Genomic DNA, 12804 nt, shown 5'->3' on the forward strand with positions numbered 1-12804 from the left:
TGTGGCTAATCGGGCCAGGGCAGTTCAATTCAGACCCTGGTTTCAATATAAATTCAATAAAAGCATCAGGCAGCATCTGTGAAAGGAGAAACAATGTCAACCGCTCAGTCTGAAGACTCTTCATTGGAACGGTACCAGTGATTCACGTTCAACCTGGACATCTGGTGCTGTGTGTGGCGATTGCACGTTCTCCCTGTGACCACCTGGGTTTCCTCCGGGTGCTTTGAATTCCTCCCGCATGAGAAAGATGTGCGGCTAGCTAAGTGGCGTGTGGGTGAGTGCGAAAATCTGGCACAGGGTGGGAAATTAATAAGAATGTGGGGAGAATAAAATGGGATTGGCAAAGGACTGATAGGATTAGCGTAGGTTGGCACTGACTCATTGGGCTGAGGGGCCTGTTTCTGCGCCGTGACTCCATAACTCATTCCAATGTCTAGCATGTGCATTGTTTAACTTTTGGTGAGTTAAATGCTTAGAGATTAACACTTCACTAAAACTATCAAAAAGCCATTGCACCTGTGAATCATGCAGACCAGTGAAAGCTTTTGGTTTATCATTGGCTAGTGCTGCTGTTGCTCTGGGAAAGAGAGTGCTTGAGTAATTAGGTTTGCCTTCTCCAGTATCTGCGGATGAGTCCAGCCGGCGGAGCCAGGCGAACGCCAATACACACCCAATTAGGCGGCTTGTTTGTTTGCAGCGAGCCAGCACCATGAAACAGTTCGGCGGCGGCGGCGAAAGCGGCAGCGGCAGCAGGAGCAGCAGCAGCAGTGAAGAGATGGAAGATAAAAAGCCAGCTGGCATCAGGCACATCTCCGACCCTGGGCGTCCGGTTGATGTGGGCAGAGCCGGGGCACTGTCCATGCTGTGTCCAAGTGCGAGCTGAGTGGCGTCAAGGGAGAACAGCCGCAGGATACGATCCGGCGAGCGTTGGACTTCAAGAGCCAGGGCATCCAGTGCTACAAGGAAAAGAACTTCTCGGAAGCCATCGGCAAGTACCACCGGGCTCTGTTGGAGATGAAGGGCTTCCTGGCGGCGGGCGAGTGCGAGTCCTCGTCCTCTGCAGTCCAGGTGCAGCCTGTCCCGGGGAGGACAGCGGTGAAACTGAGCGAGGAAGAGAGGGAAGTGGTGGAGAGCAGTGAGATCGAGTGTTACAACAGTGGCAGGTGAGTCGCCAGCCCGACGCGTGATCTGTCCACCTCCCAATGCGTCGCCGAGTGTTTTGATAAGTTGGTGAGGGAGAGAGTGAGAGAGTTCACCTTTCTACTTTCGGAAGAGGAGAAGAGGTGAACTCCATTGACTGCCCCATAGGAGGATTATTTTGGCGTGAAATCACAATCGAGGGCAGTTTGGCGAACGCAAACAGTCTGATAGATTCTGAACCGAAATGCACATTTTCGCATTTATTCCTTTACCGTGTCTGTTCTTTTGCCTAAGGTAGACGCGTTTATAGCCCAACAGCGGCTGTTGGTGCAGTATCAACAAGACAAGACACGAAATGCTGGAGTAACTCAGAGGGTCAGGCAGAACATCTCTGGAGAAAAGATTCCTTTCTGGGGAAAGATTCCTGACCTGCTGAGAAAAGATTCCTTTCTGGGGAAAGATTCCTGACCTGTTGAGAAAAGATTCGTTTTCTCCAGAGATGCTGCCTGACCCGCGAAGTTACTCTAGCATTTTTTGTGTCTATCCTCGGTGGAAACCAGGATCTGCAGTTCCTTCCGAAACTGTTCTTTTGCCTTGTCGATCATCCATGCGGTTTTGTATGTTGACATTTGCCAATGGGATTTGCAGAGATCTCATATTATGGAAGTAGTGAGATCACTCAGTGTAGATTAATGTGACGGTGTAGAGATATCGACCATTAGAAATGATTCACGTGGAAGTTATTCAGCGAGACATTCCTCATCACACGACCATCCTTGACAAATACTGCCGAATACGGAATTGTCCATGAAAATAGCAATTCCTCCGTCAAGAGCTGATAAATAATTACAAATGTATGAATTAAAGGCAAGTTTGAGTTTGGACAGCTTGGCTCAGTATTCAAGTTCGGTCATTCTATATTTTTGAAGGGTGCCTGTTACCATGTGGTCTTAGGATCAACTGGTGATGTGGCACATGCTTGCAGTTTACAGCACCTGGAGATAGTGCCGGACCGACTACACATGCATGAAGCATAAAACAAAGTATATCAACATCCTTTTAGCGGCAGAAAGCTTAAAGTGTCCACATAGAAACATAGAAAATAGGTGCAGGAGTAGGCCATTCGGCCCTTCGAGCCTGCACCGCCATTCAATATGATCATGGCTGATCATCCAGCTCAGTAGCCTGTACCTGCCTTCTCTCCATACCCCCTGATCCCTTTAGCAAAAAGGGCCACATCTAACTCCCTCTTAAATATAGCCAATGAACTGGCCTCAACTACCTTCTGTGGCAGAGAATTCCACAGACTCACCACTCTCTGTGTGAAGAAATGTTTTCTCATCTACTCATACAGTCATCGCAAGTCCTGTGAGTACATGCAAGATCCACTGCAATCTTGATGGTACCAGGCTCCCATTCTGAGGCGTTGCTACTCATTGAGTAAAATCTGTTCATTTTATGTTATAAATGTTTCAAAAGAATATGTTAATGACAGATTCGAAAGCCTTTGAAGAAAGAAGAAAACGGCAATATATACATTAGATCAAAACACTGGCAGCTTTCAGAGGTAAATGTTTTGGGCACAGTTTATAGTTTCGTACATATTTCATGTAGGGCTTGGGGCATTCACGATTGTGCACTTTGAAGAAAAGGCCTTATTGCTCTTCAGCATTATGCAAAATGTATGCCCACTTCATCTTGCCGTGCTATAGAGGGATGAAGCAAGGCAAACAGAGAAGTGGATGATGGGCTGTTTGGTGAAATGATAATGTCATTAGCTGACACCTACCTGTTATGACACGCTGAAGATGAAGTGACACTCGGTTGGAAAGAATGTATTGTAGCCACAGTCTGTTCCAAAAGACATCATGAGAAGTTGATGTGTAGGAGAGTTCCAAAATCAGTCTGAATTTTGGGGCAATAGAACCGTAAAAGAAAATTCAAGTAGTAATAATTGGACGTAAGTGAAATTATTTTTACATTGTGATGTGATATCTTATTGTGCCCTAAATACTGATCCACTAAGCCAAAGAGCTTATTGCAGTATTTAGCTGACTCGTGTACAGTCTGTGGAGAAGTGCTTAGAATGAAGAAATGCAGATACTTGTAATTGATTGAGGTAATTTAAAATGGCACTGGTGGATTCTTGTAGATTTTAAACTGACTTCTTAATTTTAGGACAGGCCAGCCTGGATATTTATAACGGATAGATGGATAGGTTCTTGATTAGTATGGGTGTCAAGGGTTATGGGGAGAAGGCAGAAGAATGGGGTTAGGAGGGGAAGATAGATCAGTCATGATTGAATGACAGAGTTGACTTGGTGGGCCAAATGGCCTACAATCACGTATGAACCTATGAACATGAAGTCAAGCAACTACAATTTTGAAGAGATGCATCATTTGTGGCAAAACTAACATTGTAGTGCTAATCAAAATTTGAATGGCAAGAAAGTGAGGACAACTTTGCTGATAGGTTTGGACCTGCTCTGGACCAATAGAATCCCATACTGACCTTTCTGCCCTGGGCCTCCTCCAGTGTCAGAATGCGGCTACACGCAAATTGGAGGCACAGCACCTCATATTTTGTGTGGGCAGCTTACAACCCAATGGTATGAATCTTGATTTCTCCAACTTCAAAGTAATTCCTGCATTACTCCTCTCTCTATGCCTCACCCACCCTAGTCGTCCTGCCAGTTCCACTGTTCACATCCATCTTTTCCTTCGTTATCACCTCTTCCAGAGCCAACAATGGACCATTGGGGCTCCAATTTTCCTTGATCATTGGTGCGAGCTCTGATTTGTTCTGAACCTTTTCATAGGTCTAGTTTCCCTCTCCCTGATTCTCAATCTGAAGAAGGGTTTCAACCCAAAACATCACCTATTCATTTTCTACTGAGATGCTGCCTGACCCGCTGAGTTACTCCAACATTCTGCTTCTTTTGTGTCTCTCCACTATTTACAATATACCTGAATTGGATATTTGCTTGCGATTGTAACATTGTTTGACTCCAGAGGATGCTCCTGGTGTTGTGGAGGCCAAATAGTTCATTTAGGGCATCTGCTCTGACCTCTGCTGGAAAGTCCAGTCAGTGTGCAATGATCAATTACATATATAATATGCTGTACAATCTATATCATTGAAAGATGAACTATGCTCTACAATTAACAAAATGATCAGGTAAATTAAAATTTGATCACGCAAACTGAGCTGAGATTAGAAACAGGGTGAACTGAATTACATTGTGTCATATCAGCATTTTTGTAGTTATTGTTTTACCCTTGACAAGAACTATCGCCTTTTTAAATTGCCTTGCTTCCATTTTATTTGTTCATAAGTAACATTTTTATTAAATGTGACCCCATTTCTGTTTTCCCTGATTCTTAACTGATTTTTCACTTGCACTATGTGTACTCTCCTCATGTCCTTAATTCATAAATGTTAAATTCAGTTGCAATTCGCCCTGAATATTAATTGCAACACCAATCTTGCATTGTGGCAAAGCACTCGGTTATAGTTCAATTTGCTAAGCATGTGAGCTTTATCAGAAATAAAACCAGTTCCAGATAGTGCTGCTTATGTGCCAGAGAGTCTATCAGAAATATTGTGGTTTTACATCTCCACAGGAGTCTTAATAGGTTGCATAAGCATGTGGTATAGAAAATGGGAGTTGTTGAGGAAACAGAAGGACAAAATGCAATCGAGGATTTTCAAATGCTATAACAAAGTTACTACTTTATATTAAAGATAAATACAAAAAGCTGGAGTAACTCAGCGGTTCAGACAGCATCTCTGCAGAAAAGGAATAGATGATTTTTCGGGTCGAGAGCCTTCTCCAGTCTGAGGAAAGTTCTCGACCTGAAACGTCATCTATTCCTTTTCTCCATAGATGGTGTCTGAGCCGCTGTTACTCCAGCTTTTTGTGTCTATCTTGGGTTTAAACAGAAGATAGAACAGCATCTGCAGTTCCTTCTCCCACATTTCTACTTGATATCATCTGCAAGATTTCACTAGATGGGGCTCTTGTGTCAGAGAGAGCCTCTTCATACAATGTTACAATCACCAAGTGGACTGCTGTCTCCACAGTTATCAGCAGAACGAAAGCAGTTACGGGTATTTGTGCCCAGAGGGTGGGTTTATCAGTGCACCCGTGCCATTAGGAACTCTTGCCATTACAGTGAGTTTTCTCCCTGCAATGCAGACATAATGACAACCTTGTGGCTGTACAGCTTAAAGCACAAATTGTTGTGGATAACAAAATAATATCAACAGCTGGCTTTTTCATACCGTCTTTGCCACAGAAAGATATCCCTAAGCACTTCACAGGAGAATTATCAAATAAAATTTGACACTGAGCTATAGGGAGAAATATTATGTGCAGGGAAGAACTGCAGATGCTGGTTTACACTGAAGATCGCCACAAAATGACGGAGTAACTTAGTGGGTCAGACAGCATCTTTGGAGAAAAGGAATAGGTGACATTTCGGGTTGAGACCCTAATTCAGACCAGTCTGACGAATACAACGGTTCCATTCTTACATGCTTAACACGTATACTATCACCGAGTGCTTTGCAACAATGCAAGGTTGGTGTCGCAATTAATATTCAGGGGGAATTGCCACTGAATTTAAGATTCGTGAATTAAGGACACGAGGGGAGTTTACGTGGTGCAAGTGAGAAAATTAGTTAAGAATCAGGGAAAATAGAAATCAGGTCACATTCAATAAAAATGTTACTCTATGACTCTGTAACATTTATTTTCACAATGGAAAGAATTGCTGCTGTTTCACATCAACAATTAAGTCCACAGCCCTCGGCGTAGGAAAAACCTCAGCCAGCTCTTCAGCTCATTTAAAATGCTCCAATCCATGGTATGGAGAGGTATATATGGCTCTCGTTGTCATTTCACTTCTCTTCGCTGCTCTTACATGGCAGCTGTGTGGCTTTTTCTTGGGTCGTGGACAGCACCTTGTAATCTTAGTTTTGCGACTCAATTGCCTGTCATTTCTTGGAATCCAGCCTGTTCCATTTAAGAGGGCACCTGTTCCTTGCACGTCTCATTAATGTTGGCGGGGTGCTGATCTTGTTAAGTGGGTAATGTTCCTGTGTCAAGTGTGAACCTTTTGCAGCCTATTGAACCAATGTGACAATTTTGAAAGCCTCTGCTGTTTCCTTTTGAAAATTCATCCCTTCTCTAAAGATGTCAGTTTCACCACCTCAAATTATTGTCACTTTAATAGGCCTGTTTAGAGTGCTGGTGGAGATCCAAGTTGTCGACACACTGGAGAATTGTAGGAAAGAAAAGCTATTTAGAGGCTATCATTTTTTCCCTGTACAGCACTAGGGGTGGAAAGCAACTTCTATCGTGGATGAAAAAGACACACAAAATGTTGGAGTAACTCATCAGGTCAGGCAGCATGTCTGAGAACAGAATCGGTGATGTTTCAGTTCAGGACCCTTCTTCAAAATGATTGTGGAGGGGGGGAGGAGGAGAAACTAGAAGAGAGGAGAGGCATGACAAAGCATGGCAGGTGAACATGTCCTGGTGCTCTGGGTTGATGCACCTCTTCTTGTCACCTCCCCTTCACCACCAACCCCCCATCCCTCAATAGATCAGCAATGACCTATTCTTTTGATCAAGTTGTTGTGTATTTCCCAATAAAGGGGGGTGATCTATACAGCTCCAGTAGTCCACGATGTGGAATAAAACTTCATCTAGAAACAAAAAATAACAAATTGCCAGAGGAACTCAATGAGTCAAGTACCATCGAGGAGGCAACAAGATAGTCATTCTACAGGATCTGAACCCGAAACATCGTCCATCCCTTTGCCTTCGCAGATGCTGCTTGACCTGTTGAGTTCTTCCAGCGGTTTATTTTTTGCTCCATATTCCAGTCATGTAGGTCTCCCTTTTTCCAGAAACAGTACTGAAAGGTGAGACAGGTTAAAGGGGCCTGGTGGCCCAGTCCTGCTCCTGTATTCTTGTGTGTTTGTAGAAGGCATTAAAGACGGACTTTGCATTGTTCTCTTCTTCACGTAGTGTAGACTTCATTGATGTAAGGAATCAGCTGTTCAAAAGCTTTACCTGTGTTCTCCCTCCTCGTGCAGCTATTATTTGACAGGTTTTCTTTCAGGAAAAAACATTATGCAGGTGAGCTACATAGACTGATGGTTCCTTAATTTTGATCTGAAGATAGATCCTGACCTGAAACGTCACCTATCCATTCCCTCCACAAATGCTGCACGACCTGCTGAGCTAGTCTAGCACATTGTGTTTTGCGCAAGATTCCATCATCTGCAGTTCCTTGTGTCTCCCAACTTTTGATCCCTAGCCAACAAGCTAAATGAGATAATCCCATGAAACTGACACTTACAATTGGTGAAGTTGAATTTTTTGAGATGCCTGTTCTTGATCCTTATAAAGCACTGAACAACACAGCACAGGAACAGGCCATTTGGCCCATAATGTTTGTGCTGAACATGATGCCAAATTAAACTGATCTCATCTGCCTGTATGTGATCCATATCCCTCTCTTCTTTGCACTTCCATGTGTCTATCTAAAAACCTCTTAAAGGCCACTATCATACCTGCCTCCACCACCACCCCTGGCAAAGCATTCCACGCCCCCACCACTCTCTGTGTAAAAAAAAAAGACTGGCTCTGCACATCTCCATTAAAGTGCCCCCCTCTCACCTTATAGCTATGCCCTTTAGTGTTGGACATTTCTACTCTGGGGAAAAAGTTTCTGACTGCCTACATATGGACTGACCCTGACTGGAAGGGTACAAAGGGCTGACACCACTTACCCAGGTTCACGGAGGCATGGCACTAGTCTGATTTACAGGAAGATTGGTGCTTTCTATACGGCAATGGTGACTGGATTTAGTGTAGATGGGGCATATTGGTCAGTTTGGGCAAGTTGCACCAAAGGTGCAAGCTGCTTCCACGCTGAGTAACTCGATGAGTTAGGTGTTGAGCCAATGGATATTTCTGGAATACCACACTCAATTTATTTCAGATTACCATCCAGTGAGAAAAAGATTATTTATTGATCCATTTATTTGGAGGAAAGGAAAGTTCAAAAGCTAATGGGAAGTGGCAGGAGAAAGAGAAAAATGAGAAGGGGAACTAAGCGAGCTCACTTTTGAAATTGCAACAGGGAATGACTACTGGAGCCTAGATTGACAGAATTTTATGTGAGATGTATATTCAGAGTCGGATAGTGCCAGTCTAGTTCAAACCTTTCTCCAAGCCAGGGTGGTTTGATTGGTATTGTTCCATGCATTGTGAAAACACGGTCTGAAAAATTACTTCTCTCCAGAGATGCTGTCTCTCCCGCTGAGTTACTCCAGCTTTTTGTGTCTAACTTTATTTCATGCATCCTCTGGTCATGATCAGAGACTGTGTGTGTGTGTGTATACACCACAAAAGGGCCTTTCCCTCCACTTCCTGCAACTGCCTCCGGGTCGAGCAGAGAAAGTTAGTCTGGCTTAGACTGGGTTTTAACTTTAGACCCAAGCATATACTACAGTGAAGTTGTTAATGTAGCCTCCTGGAGTTGAATGATTTCTTACTTATTTTACTATTATTATCACAAAATGCTGGAGTAACTCAGCAGGTCAGCCAGCATCTAGGAGAGAGGGAATGGGTGACGTTTTGGGTCGAGACCCTTCAATCTATTTTTTGTTTGTTTATTATATTGTCTATTGTGTACTGTGTTTACAAACCTGTTGTGCTGCTGCAGCAATTGAGAATTTCATTGTTCGGTTTTGGTACTTATGACATGTGAACACTCTTGACTCTGATGACAGCCTTGCCAGTATAAAAAGGGAAATGTAATTCATTGGCAGAGCAAATGTTTTGGTTAAGAAGTGACATGTAATGTAGAGACAGATTCTTCGTAGCTCAGTAAGAGCTACCTCTTTTTTGCTTCTGTTCATTTTAGCTAATTAAACCATGACATTGCACTCGTGCCACCTCTTTCACTCACTACGTGCCTTTTTCACATCAGTCCCCCGGGAAATTTTTAAGCAAAAACTTAAAGCTGTAAATGACACTGAGGGAATTAAGTGGGGATACTCGTGATCGGCTATCAGCTGTAAAAAATCGCTCACCCTGTTCATTGGTGTCTTGTCAAGAAATGTTGGTAGGGAAGAGCAGGGAGGGAATAAACTCATTAAAGTGTTGAGAAGAAGTGTTTGACAGACAAAAGGACTCGGAGAACCATATGGGTGAGTCTGAACGGGAATGTTCTCGCCTGTCAATCTGATGTGATCTTTGGCACAGAATTTAAAGACTCCCATGTTTTCCTCCCACATTGACAGCTGAAATTTTCCCCCCATTTTTAAAGGGGATCTGCTGCCATTTGTAGATTTTTTTAAAAAGTAGCAGTGTCACAACATTAAGCTTGACAGCTTCCAGTTGTGTCTGTTTTGGTAATTTTAAATAAATGCGGATAGCAGCGGTATGGTTGCTGCCTTACAGCGCTTGCAGCACCAGAGACCCGGGTTCGATCCTGACTATGGGTGCTGTCTGTACGGAGTTTATGCATTCTTCCCGTGACCGCATGTGCTTTCTCCGAGATTTTCTGTTTCCTCCCACACTTCAAAGACGTACAGGTTTGTAGGTTAATTGGTTTGGGTTTGTATACTTGGTATAAGTGTAAATTGTCCCTAGTATGTGTAGGGTAGTATTAATGTGCGGGGATTGCTGTTCGGTGCGGACTTGGTGGGCCTGATTCTGCGCAGTATCTTTAAACTAAACTAAACTAAACCCCTTAGTGGATATCCCTTGTTGGAGGTTATTGAATTAATATAATTTTGCCGTTCTATCACGACTATTACAAATCCATAGCAATTCACAGCCAATGCAATATTCTGAAGGCTTGACATTGGTCTAAAGCACCAGGTCAATACATGGCAAGATCCCAGAAGCAAAACAGTACACAATAGGAAGGACACGATTGCACTGGAGAAGGTGCAGAGGCGGTTCGTCAGGCTGTTGGCTGGGATAGACCTGTTGACACTGAGTAAGATGGGTGTGTTTCCTATGCAGCAGAGGGGAATAGCTGAACATCTGAGATTGGAGGAACACAAAATTATGAGGCATAGATTGGGTAGATAATAACAACGTTTTTCTTATGGTAGAGATATTCAAAATTGAGGGGATATCTCTGAGGGTGAATTGAGGGTTAAGGATAGGAGGTGTGGAGGGAATCTGAGGAAGAATGTTTTCACCAAGAGACTGAATTGCACCTCGGGCACACTCCATGAAGTGAAGGAAGTCCCCCACAAGACTTAAGAAGACTTCAGAAGCATCCGGCAGTGGCAGCATCTTCGCCCGCCCCGAATCGCGCGGCTTGGGTCGACCCGCCGCGGACCTTTCACCGTCCGGCGCGGCGCTTCAATGTCGGGAGCCCCGACCGCCCCGATGTGGCAACTCCAACAGCCTGACCGCGGAAAAAGACATTCTGGCCTTCCATCACAGTGAGGAGGTGACTGGAGGAGGCTCACTGTGATGGATGTTTCTTTTGTTTGGTGTTGGTTTATGATTGTATGTGTTATTGCATATTTTTATTGCTTATTCTTATTGGTCTTATTGTTGAACTGCGGGTAATTTTTCATTTCACTGCACATTTATGTGTATGTGACAAATAAATTGACTATTGACTTGCAATTCCATAGCATAGAATGCTATGGGCCAAGTGATGGAAAATAGTGTACATGGATAATTAATGATCAGTATGTCTTGGTGGACCATAAGGGGATGCTCTATGACTTTGCATGAAGAGCACTCAGTCTTAGTTTGGTCATTTGAAAATAAATGTCACTTGGGATACCAGGGGCAATTCCTTGAACTCTGTCACAAAGTAATACAGTGTAATTTCAACATACAACCAAAGATGGCAGACAAGGCCTAGCTTGTATTACGCCCAGGAAGGAACTGCAGATGTTGGTTTATACCAAAGATAGATGCAAAGTGCTGGAGTAACTCAGCGGGTCAGGCAGCAAATCTGGAGAAAAAGGATGGGTGACTTTTCGGTTCGAGACTCTTCTTCATCCGTATTCCTATTGCTGTTCCTACTGCTCACTGGTGAAGAAGGTCCCGACCCAAAACGGCGCCCATCTCTCTCCAGAGATGCTGCTTGACCCGCTTAATTTCTCCAGCATTTTGTGTCTATCTTCTAGCTTTTATTATCTCATGCAAGAGGCTGCACCCTTGGACAGCATGATACTTGCTCAAATGTGATACTTGATGCTCTGAAGAGATAGTTGACTGGCAGCATTTTAGCTCATGAAATCAGAGCTGCAATATCATTAAATCAGAGCTGCAATTGTAATCATTTCAGGCCTCCGTGAGAAGTTTATCAATGTGTCACTCCTCTAATTCTGAATACATTATTGCAACTGGTGTATTACCATGTACTTTTGCTTCAGCCTCATACTTCATCTAAGGCAGACATGTCCAAAGTCCGGCCCGGGGGCAAATCGCGGCCCGAGGTCAGATTTTATACGGCCCGCAGCTCCGTCTTAAAATTTATTATTTATGGCCCGCCACCACTGTCTAACAGAATGAAGGTAGGGGGAGAGGGAGAGGGGAGGGGAGAGGGCGACTACACCTCCTGGCGGTCAGCGCTGCCCGACCCCCCCCCCCCCCCCCCGCCCCGAGCGGGAGAGGCGACGACGACGGCGACTACACTTCCCGGCGGGGGGGTTGAGGGCGTGTGGGGGAGGGGGGGGGGACGGGAAAGCAGCTGCTGAGCTCTCCTCACCCCGCACACTCATTGGCAGGCACTCCGTCAGTCGGGCGGGTGCCGCATCCCCCCACCCCCCCCGCGGGAGAGGCAACGGCGACTATATCTCCCGGCGGTCAGCGCTGCCCGATCTGCGGATTGTCAGAAGCGAGGTCTGGGGGGGGGGGGGGGAGCACATTCGTTAAAGGTTCGGGGGGGGGGGGGCATTGGCCCTTGGGTATTTTCACATTATCAAATCTGGCCCTCTTTGAAAAAAGTTTGGACACCACTGATCTAAGGGGACATTAATCTGAGGTAAAATAGATACAAAGTCAGCACAGGGAAAGGCCGATGCTGGAATCCTATGAGAGCACAAAGTGCTTGAGTAACTCAGTGGGTCAGGCAGCATCTCCGGAGAACATGGCTAGATGACACTTTGGGTCAGTACCATTATTCAGACGAGAGTTACTCCAGCACTTTGTGTCTTTCTTTGTAAACCAGCATCTGCAGTTCCTTGTTTCTACATTTTGACTGCTACTCTGCAAAATCTCCTACTTTGAAGAAGATTTCATCTTTTCTCAAATGGGAGTACTGTGTGATTCTCTTGGGGGGCCTGCTGAGAAAGATGGGGGTACCCAGGGTGGGGGGGGGGGGGGGTGGGGGACACCGAGAAAGAAGGGGGACCCAGTGGCAGAAGATTGGACTGTTCGCTGAATTTTTGAAGCTTTGTCAGTGCAGGAAACGGAAGAACACGTGTACTGCCTAGGTGAGGTCTGCTGTTTGATTTTACCAGGTTGCATCCAAAGCAAAGCATTTCACTGTGCCTGTGACAATAAAGTATCGTTGAATCACTGCTCTCCCTCTGTGATTCCTGCTGCTTTCTTGCTCTGACCATGTTTTTGACCCGGATTGGTCTGAAGATGAGCTCAGAAC

The 12804-nt window shown here is 44.7% G+C and overlaps 1 pseudogene across 1 annotated transcript in view; it reads left to right on the forward strand.

Moving 5' to 3' along the window:
* The first annotated feature begins 775 nt into the window (after positions 1-775).
* LOC144600369 (tetratricopeptide repeat protein 9A-like) overlaps positions 776-12804 on the forward strand; it is a 32187-nt pseudogene continuing 20158 nt past the window's right edge. Inside the window, exon 1 of the transcript XR_013548130.1 lies at positions 776-1163. The product of XR_013548130.1 is annotated as a tetratricopeptide repeat protein 9A-like (transcript). The remainder of the gene's footprint in view (positions 1164-12804) is intronic.

This window comes from Rhinoraja longicauda, chromosome 1, assembly GCF_053455715.1.
Source record: "Rhinoraja longicauda isolate Sanriku21f chromosome 1, sRhiLon1.1, whole genome shotgun sequence".
Classification (NCBI taxonomy): Eukaryota; Metazoa; Chordata; class Chondrichthyes; order Rajiformes; family Arhynchobatidae; genus Rhinoraja; species Rhinoraja longicauda.